We start from the raw sequence: 19,714 nt of genomic DNA on the forward strand, positions 1-19,714 counted from the left end.
CATGCTAAAATGTCCTTGCGAACTAGTGTATGTTGGTAAAACAAAAAGAAAAAGAAAAACACGTATAATTGAACATAAAAGTAATATACGATTAAAAAACGTGAAATCTACAGTCACTGTACATTTCAATGAACTCAATCACAACTCCAGTCAGCTACGTTTCTGTATCTTAGAAGAAGTGCCACTATTACCTGGAAGAGATAACTCACAACACTTACTAAGGAGAGAATCCTTTCGGATACATCATCTGTTTAAAAAAATGTTTGGACCTGGGTTGTTTTTTATAGTGCTAAACCGAGAGTATTACAGTGGACCACATGACTGTATTTACATGTGCTAATTCATCATACGGGGCCTCATGTAGGTAGCTAAATACCGGTCGGAAACGGCCGAAATTCGGTAAATTTCCCGTTACCGACCGGTATTTAGTCAAGTGAGATGTAGGAGGCCAAAAACCATTTTCGGTAAATATGAATCGGTAAATACCGATTCATATTTACCGAATTCTAAAATACCGCTTCATATTTTCCGAATACATATTTTCCGATTCGGTAAATATGAAGTGGTAAATATGAAGTGGGAAAACGGGAAAAGATATGTAGGTAAATTCGGTAATTAAGAAATCCATGAAATTCGGTAATTAAGAGTCGGTAATTAACACTGATTGAAAGCAGGTGGTAAGCATCAACAGTGCATATAAGCAATCCCAAAATGCAACAGCATGGACAACATGGCCGCTCTGTATGTCATTTCAAGGCACCTACGTCTACAGGCAGCAGGACTGAGGATATGGAGACGGGAGGAACGCATCTACAGACAGCGAATCACACTATTTCAACTGACTGACGCTGAGATACATGAAAGGTACAGGCTACACCCCCAAACCATCATGGACCTGATAAGGGACCTGCACCCACTCCTGGACCAGCCAACAAGAAGGGTGCAAGCCATACCACCACATGTGCAGGTTCTCTGCAGCCTACACCTATTCGCATCTGGCAGTTACCAGGGGGTGACAGCTGCGGTGGGCGGTGTATCCCAGAGTTGCCTGTCCCGTTTCTTCAGGAAGTTCCTGGATGCCATGATGCAGAGAATGCACCACTACATCAGCTTCCCAAACACACAGGCTGAACTGCAGAAAACTAAAACTGACTTTTATCACATGGCACAGTTCCCCCATGTCATTGGCTGTATTGATGGCACACACATCCCAATCTGCCCACCAGCTGCCACTGAGCACATCTACAGAAACAGAAAGTCCACCCACTCCATCAATGTGCAGGTAATCTGCGATGCAGGGAACATCATCACTGATATTGTTGCGAAGTTCCCTGGGAGCAGCCATGACTCCTACATCTTCCAGAACAATGGGATCTACACACGACTGCTTGCGGGAGAATTTGGAGAAGGATACCTGCTAGGTAAGTAACAGTGACGCTCCATAGTACTCAGTGCAAATCATAGTGTATTGAGGCATGTGACTGATGTTTCCCTTTTACTCACCTAGGGGACAGTGCATATGCCGTGCGGTCATTCATCCTCACTCCCTACCTACACCCTTCAACCCAGAGTGAGAGACGATATAATGTGGCACACAAATCTACACGCAATGTGGTGGAGCGCACGTTCGGACTATTAAAGAGCAGGTTCCGCTGCCTCCATAAAAGCGGAGGTGCACGCCAGTACACACCCATCCTCTGCTGCAAGATAATTGCCACTTGTGCAATGCTGCACAACCTTGCCACGAAGAGAGGTACAGAGGTCGAAATGACATATATTGAGGACAATGATGATGAGTCTGCACAGCCAGAGGCCAACGCAGCAGGAGTGCCAACAGCAACAGATGGGAGAGTGAGACGGGCAGAGATCACATGCAACTATTTCTGAATGAGTAAGGGGACACAGCCAGTAGTCGGATGCCATAACGTAGTTTAATCAGGCAGCACTACGCCACGACACAAAGGAAAACTTATTCCATCAACATAAAGAAATAAACTTATGTCAGTTAAGGGTTACTTCACCCAATGGTGTCATTGTTTTTCCTGACGCATTAATGTTTGCGCCCACGTGCACCAGTGCGGGATGGCATTGAGTGAGCGTCCTCACTGGCTGGGGTACCAGTGGCACCACCTTGCCGCCTGCTGCTCCGACGTGTTTCTGGGACAGGGGGGGTTATGCTGCTCCTGCTGGTCGTGTCTTCTGTGTCACCAGCATCCAAAGCGCCAGTTGTTGCAGACTGGCTGGTGAGCAGCACTTCTAGTGCACTCGTGACCCTCACCATGCCCCTGGACACATCTGTGCTGCAGTGCGCAAGGCCCTCCTGCATCGCCACAGAGCGCCTGCAGAGCAGTGATGTGGCAGTCGCCAGCCGGTTCACTGCCCTTGAGGTCAGATCCTTTCTCTGATGTCCCCTGCGCCGTGCTGCCCGTTCCTCATCATACTTTGAGCACAGCAGCATGATGGACTGGGACATGTCCCGCATGCCCGCTGCCATCTCAGCCATGCCCCCTGCCATTGCGCTGATGCCCTTGTCAATGTTTACAAAAGTCTCATTGAGGCCACTCATTTGTCGCTGTACGGACACCATAGCCCTTGCCTGGATGCGTTGGATTTTCACCATGGTGGCCTCAAGCCCTGAGGAGACTCCATGGCCCAGCCCTAGGGGAGGTGGACTCTGCGGCCGAGCCCTGTGGCGCCGTCTGCCAACTGTGTGTGCTCCCTCAGAGTCGGAAGGCACACTGGCATGGGTTACATCCTGGGGTACAGTGGACGTTTCCGCCCCCCTCGAGTCTTCGGACGATGAGTCGGTCACATCCAACCTGGCAGCAGGACGCCTCCTAAACCTGTGCAATGCAGGTGGTGAAGATGGTGGTGACACCTGCAGGAGTGGGGATGCTGGCAGGAGCGGCGATGCTGGCTGGGGTGGTGTGACTGCCTGTGGTGCCGTTCCCTGGGCAGTACTGGTGGTGGCCTTTTCCGCGCTGTGTTTGTGGTGTGCCCTCTCTCCCTTGTCATGGGCAGTTCTGTGCGCAGTAGTGCCTGTGGACAGAAAAGCGACATCAGCTAAGTGTACCTGAAGCATTGATTTGCTGACATGACAAAACATTTTCTGAACAGTATCTCAATGTCCTCTGCCTGCTTCTCGCTACTGTGTGTCACATGCCCTGTTATTCTGTGCTAATCGTATCATGTTTGGGCTTTCAGGGACTACATCTCCCATGATGCATTGCTAGCATGCACTAACACCTGTACTGGAGTGGGATTCTCATTGCACATTTGGGGAGTTGGGATAGGGGTAGGGGGGGGCACATTGCTGTGCAAGCATCTTACCTTGTTTGGAGGTGCCTCTGGCGGAGCTGTCAGCGTCCCCAATCCACACGATGCTTTCTGGCTCAATGGTTGTCTCCACTAGCTCCTCCAGTTCTGTCAGGGCTGGTGCCCTGTTGTGTCCACCTCCTGTCTGGCTGGCCTCTTTTTTTAATTCTGCCACCTTCCTCTTCGTGATGATACGGATGTCGTACCACCGCTTCTTGAGGACATCGATGTCCCGGGGGGTCACTCCCATGGCATTCACCTGTGCCTGGATTCCAAGCCAGATCTTACGTTTCTCTGACTCAGGCACTTGCTGTGACTGTTTGCCAAAAAGCTTCTGGTGCTGCTTCACGATCTCCTCCACCAGTACATGCAGCTCCTTTTGGCTGAATTTCAGCTTTCGCTTCCTCTCCCCTCCTTCCCTCTCTGTGTCCTGGCTGGCCATTGTTGCAGTTTCCAGGGCTGAATCAGGCAGTTGCTCTCTTCCTCTCCTCAGCACTCCCAGCCTCTCCAGAGTCTGCTGATTGTGTGCACCTGCCTGGGTGTGGCCACTCCCTGGTTGGGTGGGGTTTAGGTAGCACAGGATTGGCTGATTCAAGTCATGTGTTTTTGAACTACCGATTCGGTATTTACCGATTCGGTATTTACCGAAACGGAAAATACCACTTCGGTATTTATCGAATCGGAAAATAACACTTCGGTATTTACCGATTCGGAAAATACCACTTCGGTATTTACCGATTCGGTAAATTCCGATTCATGTTTACCGAATTTTACCGAATCGGTAATGTTTACCGATTGTTGACCTACATATAACTTACCGATTCTTAAATACCGATTCGGTAAAATTCGGTATTTAAGAATCGGTAAAAATTATTTTCCTACATATGGCCCACGATGTCTAAAATCTGTATTTATACATATCCTCTATACTTATTTGTTTTTTCGAAATTAACGACGATATATCACACTTCTGAAATGCTGTTTAAATTGTCGAGTAATTGTTTTATGTTATTAGGTTATTTCAGAAAATATTGTATCAGCACGTAGATATGGACATTCATGTTTTATCGTCATTCTAAATGTTGTGTATTATGAGACATGCACCTAATCATTTCGGATTGCTTTCCGATTTAGAATCAGAATTTATTGTCACCTACACATAACTTTTTTTTGCACACCGTCCGCATAGATCCCATTAATCTGATTTTCGTCGCCTTTTTTTCACTTTTTTTCACTCGTTTCGTTGAGCACAATCGACACTCGGAGTACGTCTTCACTATTCATTAATCACGTGATCGGAACCTTTTTTTGAATACGGTTCACTGTGTGACATGGAATACTAACGCACCGAACACGGAGATTATTGGCGCGTCTGAACAACAGTTGACGGTAAGCGAGTAAGCGGTCTTTCGCTCCTCGTTACTCTTCACATTCTTGATACCATGGTAATAACCGCACTTTATTCACAGGTTACTTTGTCAACTTTGGACCGCAGCGTTTACCTGATGAAAGCTTTTTCATTATCAGAACAAACTAACTGTCCTTAAAGGTCAGTCGTTTACACAATTTTTTACCCTCACTCGAGCTCGTTTTAATTACTAACCATCCATCACAGGCACCACTTCACGGACTAACTCACCGTTAGAAAATAGCTACACAGAAAAATCTAGCATGTCACCAAAGTTCAGCATACCACCTGGGTTTTAACACAACGGTGAATCGTACAATCGCAGGAGACAGCTTTTTCAGTACACGTTTGCTCAGGAGTTTGACAGTCACGTAAGAACTCCCTCGATCAAACACACAATTTCGAGCATCATTAACAAAACAAAAATCACCAAAAAATTATAACTGCTACCATTTTGACAACACGGTCCGAGTTCGGCCGTTCATCCACTTGTTTTACTAACGCTTCGTGTGAAGGTATTTACACGTTGTTGTTCACATTTGGTTACAAAATGTACCATTGTTTATACTTTCAGAATCAAAGTCCCCTGAAGAAGGGCTTAGCCCGAAATGCATTGGGCAGAACAAATGTGAAATGAAATACACGAGTTACCATGTACTATGAATACAATAGCCTGGAATTAAATCAAATGAAATTAAACAATCAAACAAAAGCAAGCTCAAGACTTTTCATGGAATTTTGTTGATATTTCAATCAAGGTGTGCCTACTTGGAGACGTTACTCTTACGGGAGATAACGCTTGTTGTCATTTGGTATTTACCCTTGCGCCCAGAAGGGTTTACCAGTATGGCACCGACCACCTAAACGAACTAGATTACACGGAACATACCTAGCAGTGCGATAAACCACACCCCAATTGGATTCCATTGTAAATTGTGTGGTGTCAAGGGTAGGAAAATAAATATTACATTTATGTAATTTTTTATTTTTTGATTAATTTCTATTACAAAATGTTTATTTGTTTGTAAATTGTTAAATTTTAAAAAGTATTATTTTTATGTCAATTTTAGATTTTTGCTACATTCAAATATTGTATATGTTTTGTTAATTTTTATAGTTTTATGTATGTTTTGTTTTTGTTTTTTTAAATTATATTTTGTATTGTAGTTGATAGTTTGTTTGTTTTTAAATTTGAATTTTGATCTGTGGGAATAGTAATTTTTACCCCTCCACTAGCCAACACTTTCCCTACTGTTGCACTTATTGGAGTGGGAATAGTAAATTATTCCCCTCCACGATCCAACACTTTCCCTAATGTTGCACTCGCTGGAGTGGAAATAGTAATTTTTATCACTCCACTATCCAACACTTTCCCTACTGTTGCACTTGCTGGAGTGGGAATAGTAAATTATTTCCCTCCGCTATCCAGCACTTTCCCTACTGTTGCACTCACTGGAGTGGGAATAGTAATTTTTACCCCTATGCTATCCAACACTTTCCGTACTGTTGCACTTGTTGGAGTGGGAATAATAATTTTTACCCCTCGGCTATCTAACACTTTCCCTACTGTTGCAATAGCTGGGGTGGGAATAGTAAATTATTCCCCTCCGCTATCCAACACTTTCCCTACTGTTGTACTCGCAGGAGTGGGAATAGTAATTTTTTACCCTCCGCTATCCAACACTTTCCCTACTGTTGCACTAAATGTACTGTAAAATGTAGGTTTAACATTTTTTACAGATTTTAATATTTTAATTTATATTATAATTTTTTTATGTTACATGTTTATGTATATATATTTAGCTTTGTTTTTAATAAATTTCTAACATTGTATAATTAATTACAATTTTTATTTTTTTATTATTTTTAAGTAAATGTATGTATTACATTTTATGTATGTATGTTTAATTTATTTTTAAATGGCAGTTATTACTTATAATTGTTAAAATTTACAAATAAATCTAATGTATTATTTAATTATTTTACATTATTTATAATACATATAAAAAAAAACAATATTTTGTACTTCGATAATTTTAACAACTATATATATTTTTTTATTTTTTGTACTTAACATTATGAAGATAGGAGGTCGATATTTTTGACAACGATATTTATGTCCCGATATTTCTGTAGGTCGATATTAGTGTTGTCGATATTCTGTCAGTGATCCATCACCTTGCCTATGCCTCTGATTTAACAAGGAGCTCATGTCTCCGAGAAGCCAAATCCAATCTATTGGCTGGGCACACTCTTTGCAGTCTCGTAGCAGGTCTTTTTGCAGCAGAGATGCTGTCTAGCAAGGCCAACGCTTGTGAGGAATGTGATGGTTCCTAAGAAAGTTTTGTTTCGCTTGAAAAGTCACCTGCTCAGCCAGGGCCAGACTGGCCGTAGCGGGCTACAAGCGTTTCCCCGGTGGGCTACCAGGGTGGGGGACGGTTTTGGGCCTCTGGGGGGCGTTTTTGTCACAGGGACATTATTGGCCCTGTAACAAAATCGTCTGAAACAGGCCCTGGCAAACAGCTTGGCCCTCCCCCCAACTCCCCGGGGGGCCGGCCAAGCACTTTGCCCGGGACGGTTTTGGTTCCCAGTCGGGCCCTGTGCTCAGCAGTGCAGTCCCCCCTGCAGGCCTGCCTTATCAGAACAGCAGCACAAAGACGCAGGGGAGAGCCGAGTGAATTTACAGTGAATTGCTGGATTGGCAGTGGGGGCCTTTTTGACAGGCAGTCTTGTCTACCTCACAACACTGTGTGGGCATTAGTTTACTTCTCTCCCCATAAGGCTGTCCCATGAGACCGCAGCATAAATTGCTGAAGTGGAGCCAGGAGCATCGGCAAGATCATGATTCAGCAGCAGGACTTCATACAAGTTGCTGCATTTTTCCAGAAGATGTGGCGCAGCAGCCAGAGGTACTGACTCGGGAGCTGGGGATCCGGGTTCACATCTTGGCTCAGTGCAACATCCTGTGAATATGGGCAGATCACTTAATCTCCCCGTGCCCGTGGACATCGCCTGGATACCCCCATGGGTGATAGGCCGTGCTATATAAATCTACAAACAAACAAAGTTGGGCACCCCTGCATCCTGTGTTTGGGAGCCCATCTCTGGCCATCAGATTACACAGTCTAATCTGCCACCTTGCGAGCATGGTAGCACAGGCATATCACCCTCCTCACAGGCTCATCAGTGAACCCCTAAGACTGCTAGGACTTACCAAGTCAGCGACCCAGTGCAAGAGTCATACCAACATCAGTGGACGGCAAGCAGTCGAAGAAGTAATTTACAGACCCAAGCAGCTAGCAGGTCTTTGCACACTCACTGCAAATGTACATCTTTAACACAGATTAGGAATTAGTTTTAATGAAAGAATATTCAGCCCAAATTTCAGAGCTTCTAAAACTGCGGCTCTTTTGGCATCTGGCCTAAAAGTGCCCACCTTAAAAGATGATTATCACATTAACAATAATTTAGAAGGTATAAGGAGAGCCCTCAGCACACAGCAAGAGCAACCTAAAAATTATTTAATTCAGAAACATATTGTAAGGTGTTTGTCTCGATAAAGATTTGTAGTTCACAGTATTTCTGGAAATATCATGCACCCACCGCACAGATATTTTTCGGTCTCTCTATAAAAATTATTATCACAAGATCTGATGCAATCAGTGACAAGATATCATTGAAAATGTCACTGTTAAGCAAGAATTATATCTTCAATATCACAGTAAACTCCTGTTTGATTTGCTGTTTACGTAGAGAGGACTTTTGGCGGGAAATAAACCTTTCGTTACATTTTTACTTCCTAATAAAACCACACATGAATTGTATAATAAGTCTAAATAATTACAAATAGTTACAAACGACCATTACAAATTATGACAATTATGAACTTTATGTGATTTGTCAGCAAGTACTACTGAATCATTATGACAAGAACATGAATTAGGAGGAAATAATACTCTAATTGCAAATAAGTTTCAAAACCCTGCTTCTCTCGTGCATGAAGATGAATTGTGTATTATCGTAAAGGATCAATTTCAATGGACAACCTGTAAAAGCCATAGCCATCCCAAAAACCCCGAAAGTCAATGTGCTGCATAATCTTATATTCCACCCATATAAAAAGAATCACGTTAAAAAACGCTTCAGTTGAGAGCCGTAAACAATTTCGGCTCAGGGTGTTGTTGCTCAGAGACAGCAGCAGTCCGTCCTTTAGAGCAAAGTGGACACGCCCCCCCAACTTTTAGCAGACATAAACAGTGTATGTCAGGCTGAGCAAAGGTCAGCCTGACAGACACTCTTTATTTTCAGGTCTGCCAGCCAGGAACTAGACACGTGCTAAATGCTCAGGCACCTAGCTGAACTTTGCCAAGCTGAAGATGTCAAAGCCCTGTGAGTGTGACCTCTTCAGCCTGGCAAAGCACCTCGAGGCCGTCCCCCTCATGATGAGGAGGAGAGTCACTGATAGCGCCAGACCTGGGTGCTTCCGTTTTAAGCCCAGGGCTGAGCGTCCATTGCTTACGCCTCGTTGCAGAGTGGGGTGGGGTCAGCACCCTCACTTACCCCATCTCACTTTGTGACATTGTAGGGTCTGACGCCTTCTCCCATTGGCTGACCCTAAACAAGGTCAGCCAAGAGTAGGTGGCAGTGTCAGCCCTCCTAGAACCTCAGAGGACTTCCCTTCCTGAGACGCTGCAGAAGGTAAATGCTATGTTTTTTAAAGTGTGATGCATGCGTGCATGTGTATATGTATGAATTTATGAATATTTGTGAGTGTAGGCTGTCAATGGGCGTATGTGTGCGTATGAATGGAGGGTATATGTGTGCACGCTTGTGAATGCATGGGGGTGTGAGCGGGCATGCATGTAGATGGACGAGTGTATGTGTGTGCATATGTATGTGTGGCCCGCCTTCCCTCCTGCTTGAATTACTGACCACCACTGCACAGAGGTCTTTCACATCCAAACTGATGATTACATGGCTGGGTCACCTTGACTGTGCAAGCATGCAGACCTATGCTTGGAGAGCAAATATTCCCTATTCATATTGTACAAATGGCTAGAATCAACATAAGACAATAAAACAACAGTTAAAAGACTTTACATTTGTTATGATTTGACTTCAAATGAGTATACTAACTGTTAGAAATTGGGGTCTCTACTTGGCAATGGATTGCACTGTTGTCCAAGTAGGGACCCTTCTTCCTGGTAAGGGGGCTACACTCCTAAAATAAACCCTGTTCACCCCCTTGGCAGCTCGGAACGAGCAGACAGGCTTATCTCGGATGCAGTGTGTAAAGCATTTGTGCATACATACAGTAATACAGTAAAAACACTACAAATGGACACCACACCAGTTTAGGAAAATAAGTAATCTTTATCTAAAACAAACAAGAACAAAAAAGAAAATCCACAATACAGTAATAAAAATATTACTATCAACAGGTAGAAACAGTTATGTTCAAAGCACATTGTACATGCAAGACTTTCAACACAAAGTACCTTGAATGCGTCACAATCAAAAGCAAGAACAGCTGCAGGGAAGGTAATGCATTGGTTCCTTATGCGCAAGGAAGGCGAGGCATCGTTTCCTTACTGAAGGGGAGGTGATGCGTTGGTTTCTTATTGCCGCCCCGGTTCCTTGTCAACTTTGCTCCCCGGTGCAATGCGTGAGGATCAGGGATGCATTGGTTCTCGATGCGGCAGTGGCAGCAACAGCGTTTGCGTTGATTTCTTCAAGCGCGGTCTCATGATGCGTTGTTCTTGCAGCCGCACAGTAGGGCCTGCATCGGAATCAGTGCGGTAATCTCGGCCTTTGTAGATCGGTGCACTTGATGCCGTGTCCAGCGATTTCTCGAGCCACGGGCAGCCACTGCATCGGAAACAGGTACGGATGCATCAAGCTTCTCCTCGTTGCTTACTTTTCCAGCTCCCAACAGCAGGAACAACCTCCAGAGGCCCAGAACAGCAGCAGGAACCTCCTGGCAAGTCCGAACTCTCAGCAAGGGGGCTCTATGTATCCCTGAGACTTCAAAACAGGAGGCAAGCTCTACTTCAAGCCCTTGGAGATCTTCCTCAAGCAGAGGACACAGCACACAGCAGAGTTCTTGTCCTTTCCTTGGCAGAAACAGCGACTGCAGGCGAACCCCAGACAGTGCACAGCAAAGGGACAGTACCTCTCCTCAGTTTCTCCAGCTCTTCTCCCTAGCAATGCAGACCAGGTCTCTTCAGCCCAGCCCTGAATCATCCAGGAAAGACAAGACACACCTCAGCACCCCCCCAGTGGCTGTCTAGAGTGGATGTACATCCTCAGCCCCTGTCGCTCCAAAACCAGACAGTCACTAGACAAACCAGCAGAGGCACACAGGATGGCTAAGTAAGAAAATACCTACTTTCTAAAAGTGGTATTTTCAAACACCGAATGTAAAAATGATTCCTAATAAAAGTTGCGTCTTTATATTCAGAGTTCAGGCATACTAAACTTTATCTTCCCATCTTGTCCCAATGGGAAGTTATATTTATAAGATATTATAAATAAATTACCATTCTATCCTATGGGACAGATAGCCTTTCAATAGTGAAAAACAAAATTGGCAGTATTTCACTATCAGGGCATGCCACATAAATCAGGGCATGTCCTACCTTTCACATACACTGCACCCAGCCCACAGGGGTACCAGGGGCCTACCTTAGGGGTGACTCACATGTATGAAAAGAGAAGGTTAGGGCCTGGCAAGTGGGTGCAGTGCCAAGTCGACATGGCAGTACCAAACTGCATACAGACACTGCAGTGGCAGATCTGTGTTACATTTACAGGCTGCTCTATGTGGATGGCACAATCAGTGCTGCAGGCCCACTAGCAGCATTTGATATACAGGCCCTGGGCACACAGTGTACGATACTAGGGATGACTAGTAAATCAAATATGCCAATCATGGAATCACCAACCCATAACAACAATTTACAGGGAGCACTTGCACTTTGGCACTGAACAGCAGTGGCAAAGTGTCCAAAGCATCTCAACCAGCAAAAACGAAGTCCAACACACCACAAAATAACAGGAGGAAAAGGCAAAAATACAGGGAAAACCCACTCTAATGATGCCAGGTCTAACACTAACTTATCATTCTTATTGCCATAAATCAGTAGGAAATAATACTGTGCTAAAAATGAGTGACATATATTGCTTCTGTACAGCATGACGTTTAAATGTGCATGTTTATGGTAAAATGAGCGTGGTCAAGGGCAACTTTACAAGATTATGGAAAATGTATCAACTCTGAATGCTAGTTCTTCAGTTAATAACCTCAGGCAAATTCGACAAAAGGAATCTGAGGCTTAGAGGATTCCTAGTAGCTGTGTGTGAAATCTGTGTAAATTTCTTTTGCAAACTAAAGAACATTTCTGAAAAACTACACAAAATTATGTGAAATGCAAAACTGGCATTTGCTGCTGTATTTTAGTAGGGAATGCGTACTTGCAGTCTGACATTCACATTTTGGTAGCTCCCGTTACTCCTCTGCTTTTACATTAAATTTGTGCACAATTTGCCTGTAATTAAATTATGTGGCCTAGTAGCATAATTTGGATAAAACATGCATTACATAGATTTAACTAAATTAAGCAAGATTACGCCCATATAACTGGAATTTCACATTAACAGCAACTGACAATCAGAAACAGTGGCGGGTTACATCTATGGGGGGTGGTGGAGGGTAAATGGGTGGTGGAGTTATTTTTTTTAAAACATCTGCAACGCATCCGACTTCGACCCCTTCCTTGCAGCAAGCCATCCTCCTGCAGTGTGAGCCCTTGAGAAGTGCCTTAACGCGCACGCTGGGAGCCAGAGTGGCAGTCCGATCACTGAGTTAGAGGAACCAGACTGCCTGGACCCGAGACCCGAGACCCAAGACCCAAGCCAGCCCAGCCAGTGCCGGTCTACGAGCAGGAGGCCGACGCGGAGGGGCCAGTTGACAAGGGCACGGGCATGCTTCCTTTTGCTCCCCCTCCCCCCACCACTCCTCGGCATGCACACCGGAGCAGTCCGAAGCACAGGAGCAGAGGAAGAAAAAGAACAAAAAGAACTCTTGCCAGTCCGGCGTCTGTAGCGGGCTGCTGTGAAAGAGTGGGGCCGGGGGGGAGGGGGGGGAGGTTTACGGCAACAGCTCGGTTAGACCAAGTGCAGTTTGTGGCCCCCCGGTGAGCCCCCACATGCACTCCGACCTCTTGCGCCTCCGGGTTCTACCAACTCCATCTGCATTCTACTGCACAGAGTGGAGCGGACCAGCAGAATATGGAGGTTGCTGGCACTTCCCTCCACAGTCTTTGGTTCGCCGCGCCACACCCCAGCCCTGCCAAGGACGCCCAGGGCACCCCCAATGCACTCCGAGGCACTCAAGGTACCCAAAGGCACCAAAGGCATCCTGTGGGTAAGGGTGAGTGTGGGCGAGGGTGAGGGTAGTTCAGGGGAGGTGAGGAGGGGGACTCTGCCAGTGCACACCAGAGGAACCTTCTCAGGGTGGAGACCCCCCAGGTCCCAGCAATCCCTACTACCCTTCACCACCAATCACCCCCTTCACCTCCTAGCCGGGAATTGCTGCAGGACTGCTTGAGAAGGAACACCGGTGGGTACTACAAGAAAGCCTGCTGAGCCCAGCTGCTGTCTGTCAGCACACGCTGAGAGTGGGCTGCAGACCAGGTCCAGCTGCGGAATAAACGCTACAGGCCTCACTTGCTCTCTTCACTTGTCTCTAAATGACATCAAACAATACTCTGGATAGAAGGGAAAATAGGCCGAATGGCACCATCGAAGGAAGCTCAACCAGTCACACAGTGTGCAAACCTTGGGCACAGAGCTGGAAACTAACTTATAAATTACCCCATACACTTCCCTACAAACTACAGGACAGAGCTGTGAAAGATAATCATAAACAAGCTCGCTCACAGCAAGGGAGGCAAATGGCAAAGAGTAAGCCTTATATCAAAATGGGCAAATCAACTAGTACAGGCACCGGCAGTAGAACAAAGCCGGTAACGAAGGGTCAAATGCGGCTGGAGTCCACACCCATTGCGCAACCAAATACAAACTCAAACAAACTCCAAACCAAACGGCATGACAATCTGCAAATACTTTATGCCAACAATGCCTGGACAAAAAACACTGGGAAAGAGAGAGTCCTATAGCAGCGTATTAAAGCACCCAACGCAAAAAGCTAAAAAGGGCCTGAGCCAGAGCTAGTGACCAAGCCAGGAACTGAGAAGCCAGGGCATCGAGAAACCGGCTGATGAGACCCAGCCGCCCCTTGGGAACATCAGTGCAGTCTTGATCCCGCCTCGGTAAAAGGAGCAAGATGGACTGGGGCAGGGAGATTCGGAAGTTTTTGAAATCTCATCACCGTTAGAGCACCCAGAGCCCCAGGAAAGGAGGCAAAATGCACCAGGTTTGCTTCTGCCCCAGGAACAGGAGCAAGATGTATTGGGGCAAGGAGACCCAGAAGTTCTTGAAACCTCATCAGCATCGTACTATTTGGAATCCCAGGGAAACAGGCAAGACGCACCAGGAATGTTTACGGGCTAAAAACTACATTGCAGAATAGGGCAGCATTTGAATTTTTACAGTCTGGGGACCTGTTATTTCTTCAAGAAACTTGGTTGCTTGCTTCAGCAGTCATTCCAGGTTTCACGGAATTTCAGCAGTTAGCAAAAAAGTACAACATATTCCGAAGGCTTTCTGGGTGTTTATCTATATACACACGAATCAGCAGCAATATAAAAGCCAAACCTCTATTAAACACAGACATGGTCCAAGCCATTCTTCTGCAAGGCCTGAAATTGAATAGCTGCCCATTGAAGATTGTACTTCTGAAAATCTACTTCAGCAGCAAGGAGTCACCTAGATGCAGAGAGATGAGGACTCTATTGGATACACTTGAAGAGTGTTATGCAGTCAGCCAAACTGTGTGATCATAATCGCTGGGGATTTTAACACCCAAAACCTAGGGTCTGCAGCTGATGCAGCATTGCATTGCCACTCAGAAAAGGCAGCCACCAATTTTCACATGTTTTGTGGACTATTCTGCGGCATTTGACAGCGTCAAACGGAGTCTGCTGTGGCGGAACTTACAAAACTGGGGGATATCAATGACGCTGCTGAAAGCAATAATCTCTCTTTATACTGGAACTTGGGTATGGGTGAAACTTGCAACAAATTCAGCAACTAAAAAGACCCACACAGACGAGGGTTAAAACAAGGCTGCGTATTGGTGCCTCTGCTTTTTAACCTATACACTGCAGACTTCGGCAAAACAATATCCAATTCCAATCTGTTACCCCCTAAAATTGGGCCAACCAGACTATTTTTAATGCAGTATGCAGATGACATGGTGCTACTGGACCACACCAAAACAGGCATGCAAAGAACATTGGATGCACTAAGCAAGTATAATAACGCAAATTATTTAAGAGCAAATGCAGGAAAGACAAAGGTAGTAATGTTTGCCAACAAACTTAAACAACAATGGAGAATGGGGAACTTGAAAATAGCATCAACAACCAAATATAGCTACTTGGGGGTTTGGATCATGAGTAACGGGAAGTCCACAGCACACACTGCTTCCATCGAAACAAAAGCTAAGGCAGTGACGTATGCCTTATGTAAATTGAATTCTAAACTAAGCAGCCCGACAACCGAACCCATTAGAAAAGTTATAGGTGCTAAGCTACTCCCCTCAGTTACATACGGCCAATTAGCATTTCCCGCAGCATTAACTAATATCATGGAACCAGTCAATTGTTGAGCATTTAAGCAGATCTTCCGGATTCGGAATGCTTTGGTACGACTGGAATTCGGGCTAAACAAACAAAATTATGAACATTGGGCATCGCTCTTTCGGTACTATCGAGGGGTTTGTGCGGCCCCTTCGCACACAATTAAAGCAATTCTGAAAGTAATTTTTATGAAAGGCAATAACTTGTGGACCTACGGCCTGCACACTGCCTGCACTGAACTGCACTTTGACATGACCAAACGGCAGGATTTTATTAATCAACCTGGCACTTTAAAATCTATTTTAAAAAAACAAGTCAGACTTCTATCCAAGGAAGTTGACATGAAGGAACTGGAGTTCTCCAGCAGTAATATTAAGATGCTAGCAAGCTCCTACCAAGATCGATAAGGCAGCCATACCTTGACGCCGCCCTAAACAAGACAATTTTAAAGAGAATCTTATCAGTGATACTTATGGTATTGCCGATAAAAGATATCAACACGAACTGGAAAACTTTAGAGGCAGTTACTACTTGTAGACTGTGTCATCAGTATGGCGAATCTATGGTTCATCTGGTTTGCACATGTCATTGTTTGATCCACGCATGTCGCACTTTACTGAAACATCTGTTTTTAAAATATGGCACACGTACTTGCACAGATGCCATGAAATCTCTTTTTAACTTGGAGATCCCAATGAAACTGGCCAGATTAGCGAAATTTGCACACAAAGTGAAAGAACTTTTAGGCAAAGCCTTAGTCATGGACTAGAACCAGTTTACGGGTTTAACATATGTTTTACACCGATTTTATCTGTTTCGCACCTCCTCAGTACTGAGCCTTTAGATCAACCTTATCTATGTTTTAGTCATGAATATTAGATCTGTTAAATATGTATCATCTATATTCAAGAATGTGAGTGGTGGAGGCACTTTGCTTGATCTCTTTTGTAACAATTTTTATTAATTGACACAATAAAATGTATTCATTCAAGTGCCTTAACCAATCCTGACGCTGCTCTCATGCCGTGAGAGCAGCACCCTGATTGGAGGGAGCAGCCTCATTCACTACGCCTAAGGATACTGAAGCCCTGCACTTACTCGAACACAGCTGTATTAAGACAGCTGGGCTTGAGGTTTCAAAGTGAGCATGTGTGGCTGTCTGTAGTAAGACACACAGCCAAAAAGACATGTGCACTATAAAAAGTAGTGAGGCAGCCCACCCTCCTCGCTGCTGCTGTCACTTAGCAGCGGCCCTGTCCTGATGCGAGAGTCAGAACTGGGTTATATTGAAAAATAAAATGGTAATAAACCAATTTTATTACCATTTTATTTTTCAATTCTGGGGCATGAAGGGGCATTTTAACCAATGGAGCTACACTCCTACGCTCAAACGGAGGAGCCGCCCCTGCTCAGAAAGGTGATTCTGCATAAAAGTAGTGGTCATTTTGATGAAGCAAAATATGTGATGTGTGTACAGGGCAAAATGTGTATACCACAACAAGCAGAATTGTGTATGTGCCACTACAAATAAACAACATAGCGGCCAAGGGTAAACTGCAACAAGCATTGGTAAAGCCAATCGTTCTCGCATGTCAGAGCTAGTGGCTTTGGCAATGTTTTGTAGCCATGCTGTAGAGCAGTTCAGATGCTTTGCAGTGTGGCTAAACCTAATTTTAAAAAGTGTTATGAACTGCAAGGCCTAATGCGCATTGGCACTGGATGCATCATAGTCCTTTTTTTAATTATTATTATTTCTAGCCGTGCTGCAGAGCGTTCACACTAGTATACAGCATGGCTAAACAACATTGCCAAAGTGGGCAATGCTCATGCTGTACGCATGAACAAAGGCAATGATAGAGCCAACAGCTCAAAGTCAAGACTTATTGGCTTTCTCAATGCTTGTTAGATCTCAGCACAACACCCCTGTAATTCTGGGAAAATCAGTTAATCTACCCATGCATGAAAAAGAAAAAGATATGACATATGGCAAAAAATCCTATCACATAAAGGAAGTCCATGTCAATGTTTTTAGTGAAAATACATTGGGAACTGGATAGTATCTGTTGTCACACTAAAAGCAGATAACATATGTTGTCTTAATAAACATCCATTTCAAAGGAGAAAATGGCTTCTTTTAAATGTGTGTGGAATACTAAAAGATACCTACAAATGGAAAGAGGTTCAACAAGGATGACAGGGAAGAAAAAATTCAAGTAGTACCTCAATCACAGCGCCATCAGTGGAAGGACAGCAATCAATCTGAAGCAATCAGTACTTGGTCCTTGCTCCAGCCAAAAGAAGTGGAAGTGAAGGCAGTACATGAAGGCCAAATAGAAGGAAGCAAATAAGAGTGACAATGAAGCCAATGAGTGTAAAGCAATGGGCGGGCGGCAAGCCTCTTGTATAGCTAACATAATACCAAAGCCCATCTTTCATAATTTGAGCAGTCACTAAGTATTAATACTTTTGGGCAAAAATAGCTTCCAGCTTTATGTGCACTAACCGTTTTTTTCACCAACCAATAAACTGATGTATGCTAATGGCAATCACATCTACTACTACCAATACAAACACATTTGACTGCAGCATTTAGTACATTTACGGATGCTAAATTATTTTTCATGTAAACTTTCTGCTTTTCAAAAAACAGATTTTAAATTGTGATACAATAAAGTTTTCTGTTACCTAGAACACATTGCTTCTTAAACTCAAACATTAAAACTGTGCAGGTGTGCATGCATTAAGTGATAGGTATTGCTTTAAGCGAAATTATCAAATACACATTTAATGGCTTTTGATCTACATTTGGGTGTTGGGCTGCACTTTTTTCATAGTCTTGGTACCTTTGTCAATGATAGATAAGATGCATCAAATCAAGCATGGGTTGTTACTGTGAACTCCGGTGAATTGGACTTAAATAACAAATGTCTGTTGACTATATCACTACTTGTTATAGTTGTTCTTGTTCACATATTATTCACCAGTGTTCCAATGTCCCAGATCTCAGTAAAACATTAACCAGTTGTCCCTTAATATCATGATCTCTTGACACAAGTAATATTTTTTTAATACAGCAAACCTAGATTAGACATTTTGGGCCTCATGTAGGTAAATAAATTTTACCGGTTCTTAAATACCGAGCCGGACCGAATCGGTAAATTAGAATCGGAAAGTTATATGTAGGTAAAAATTCGGTAACAGTTACCGATTCGGTAACATTCGGTAATCACGAATCAGAATTCACCGAATCGGTAAATACCGAGGTGGTATTTACCGAATCGGAAAATACCGAGGTGGTATTTACCGAATCGGAAAATACCGAGGTGGTATTTACCGAATCGGAAAATACCGAATCGGTATGTACGGATTCGGTAAATAAAATCACATGACTTGACGAAACATCTAATCCTGTGCAACGACAGCCCACCCAACCAGGAAGTGCCCACACCCAGGCAGGTGTACATAATTAGCCGAAGTGGCCACACCCAGGCAGGTGTACATAATTAGCCGACCCTGGAGAGGCTTGGAGTGCAGAGGAGAGGCAGGGAGCCGTTGCATGTGCGAGCGGGTAAACGAACAGCATGTCCAGCCAGAGAACACAGAGAGACGGAGGGGAAAGGAGGAGGAAGCTGAAATTTAGCCCCAAGGAACTCCAGGTGCTGGTGGAGGAGGTGGTGAAGCAGCACCAGAAGCTGTTTGGAAGGCAATCCCTGCAAGTGCCTGAGGCTGAAAAGCGCAACATATGGCTGGCCATCCAGGCGCAGGTCAATGCTGTGGGAGTGACCCACAGGGACATTGAGGTCCTCAAAAAGCGCTGGTATGACCTGAGGATTGTAACCAAGAGGAAGATGGGCGACATCCAGAAGGAGGCCAGCCAGACCGGAGGTGGAACCAACAGGGCACCTGCCCTCACCGAACTGGAGGAGCTGGTGGCGGCCACAATCGAGCAGGAGAGCGTCGTGGGTCTTGGGGACGCCGACAGCTCTGCCAGAGCCGCAACACACCAAGGTAAGACGAAAGCACAGCAATGTAGCCCCCCCTACCCCTATCCCACATCCCCCATTGTGAAACGAGAATCACACTGCAGTCCACACGTGTCAGTGCAGACAGGCAATGCATTCCGGGAGATGTAGTCAGGGCAACACTAACCATGACGTAAATGTTACAGGGCAACAAGGCATGTCACGCACTCGAGGCACAAGGAGACAGAGGACATATTGGAATGTGA

Source organism: Triturus cristatus, chromosome 6, assembly GCF_964204655.1.
Source record: "Triturus cristatus chromosome 6, aTriCri1.1, whole genome shotgun sequence".
NCBI lineage: Eukaryota > Metazoa > Chordata > Amphibia > Caudata > Salamandridae > Triturus > Triturus cristatus.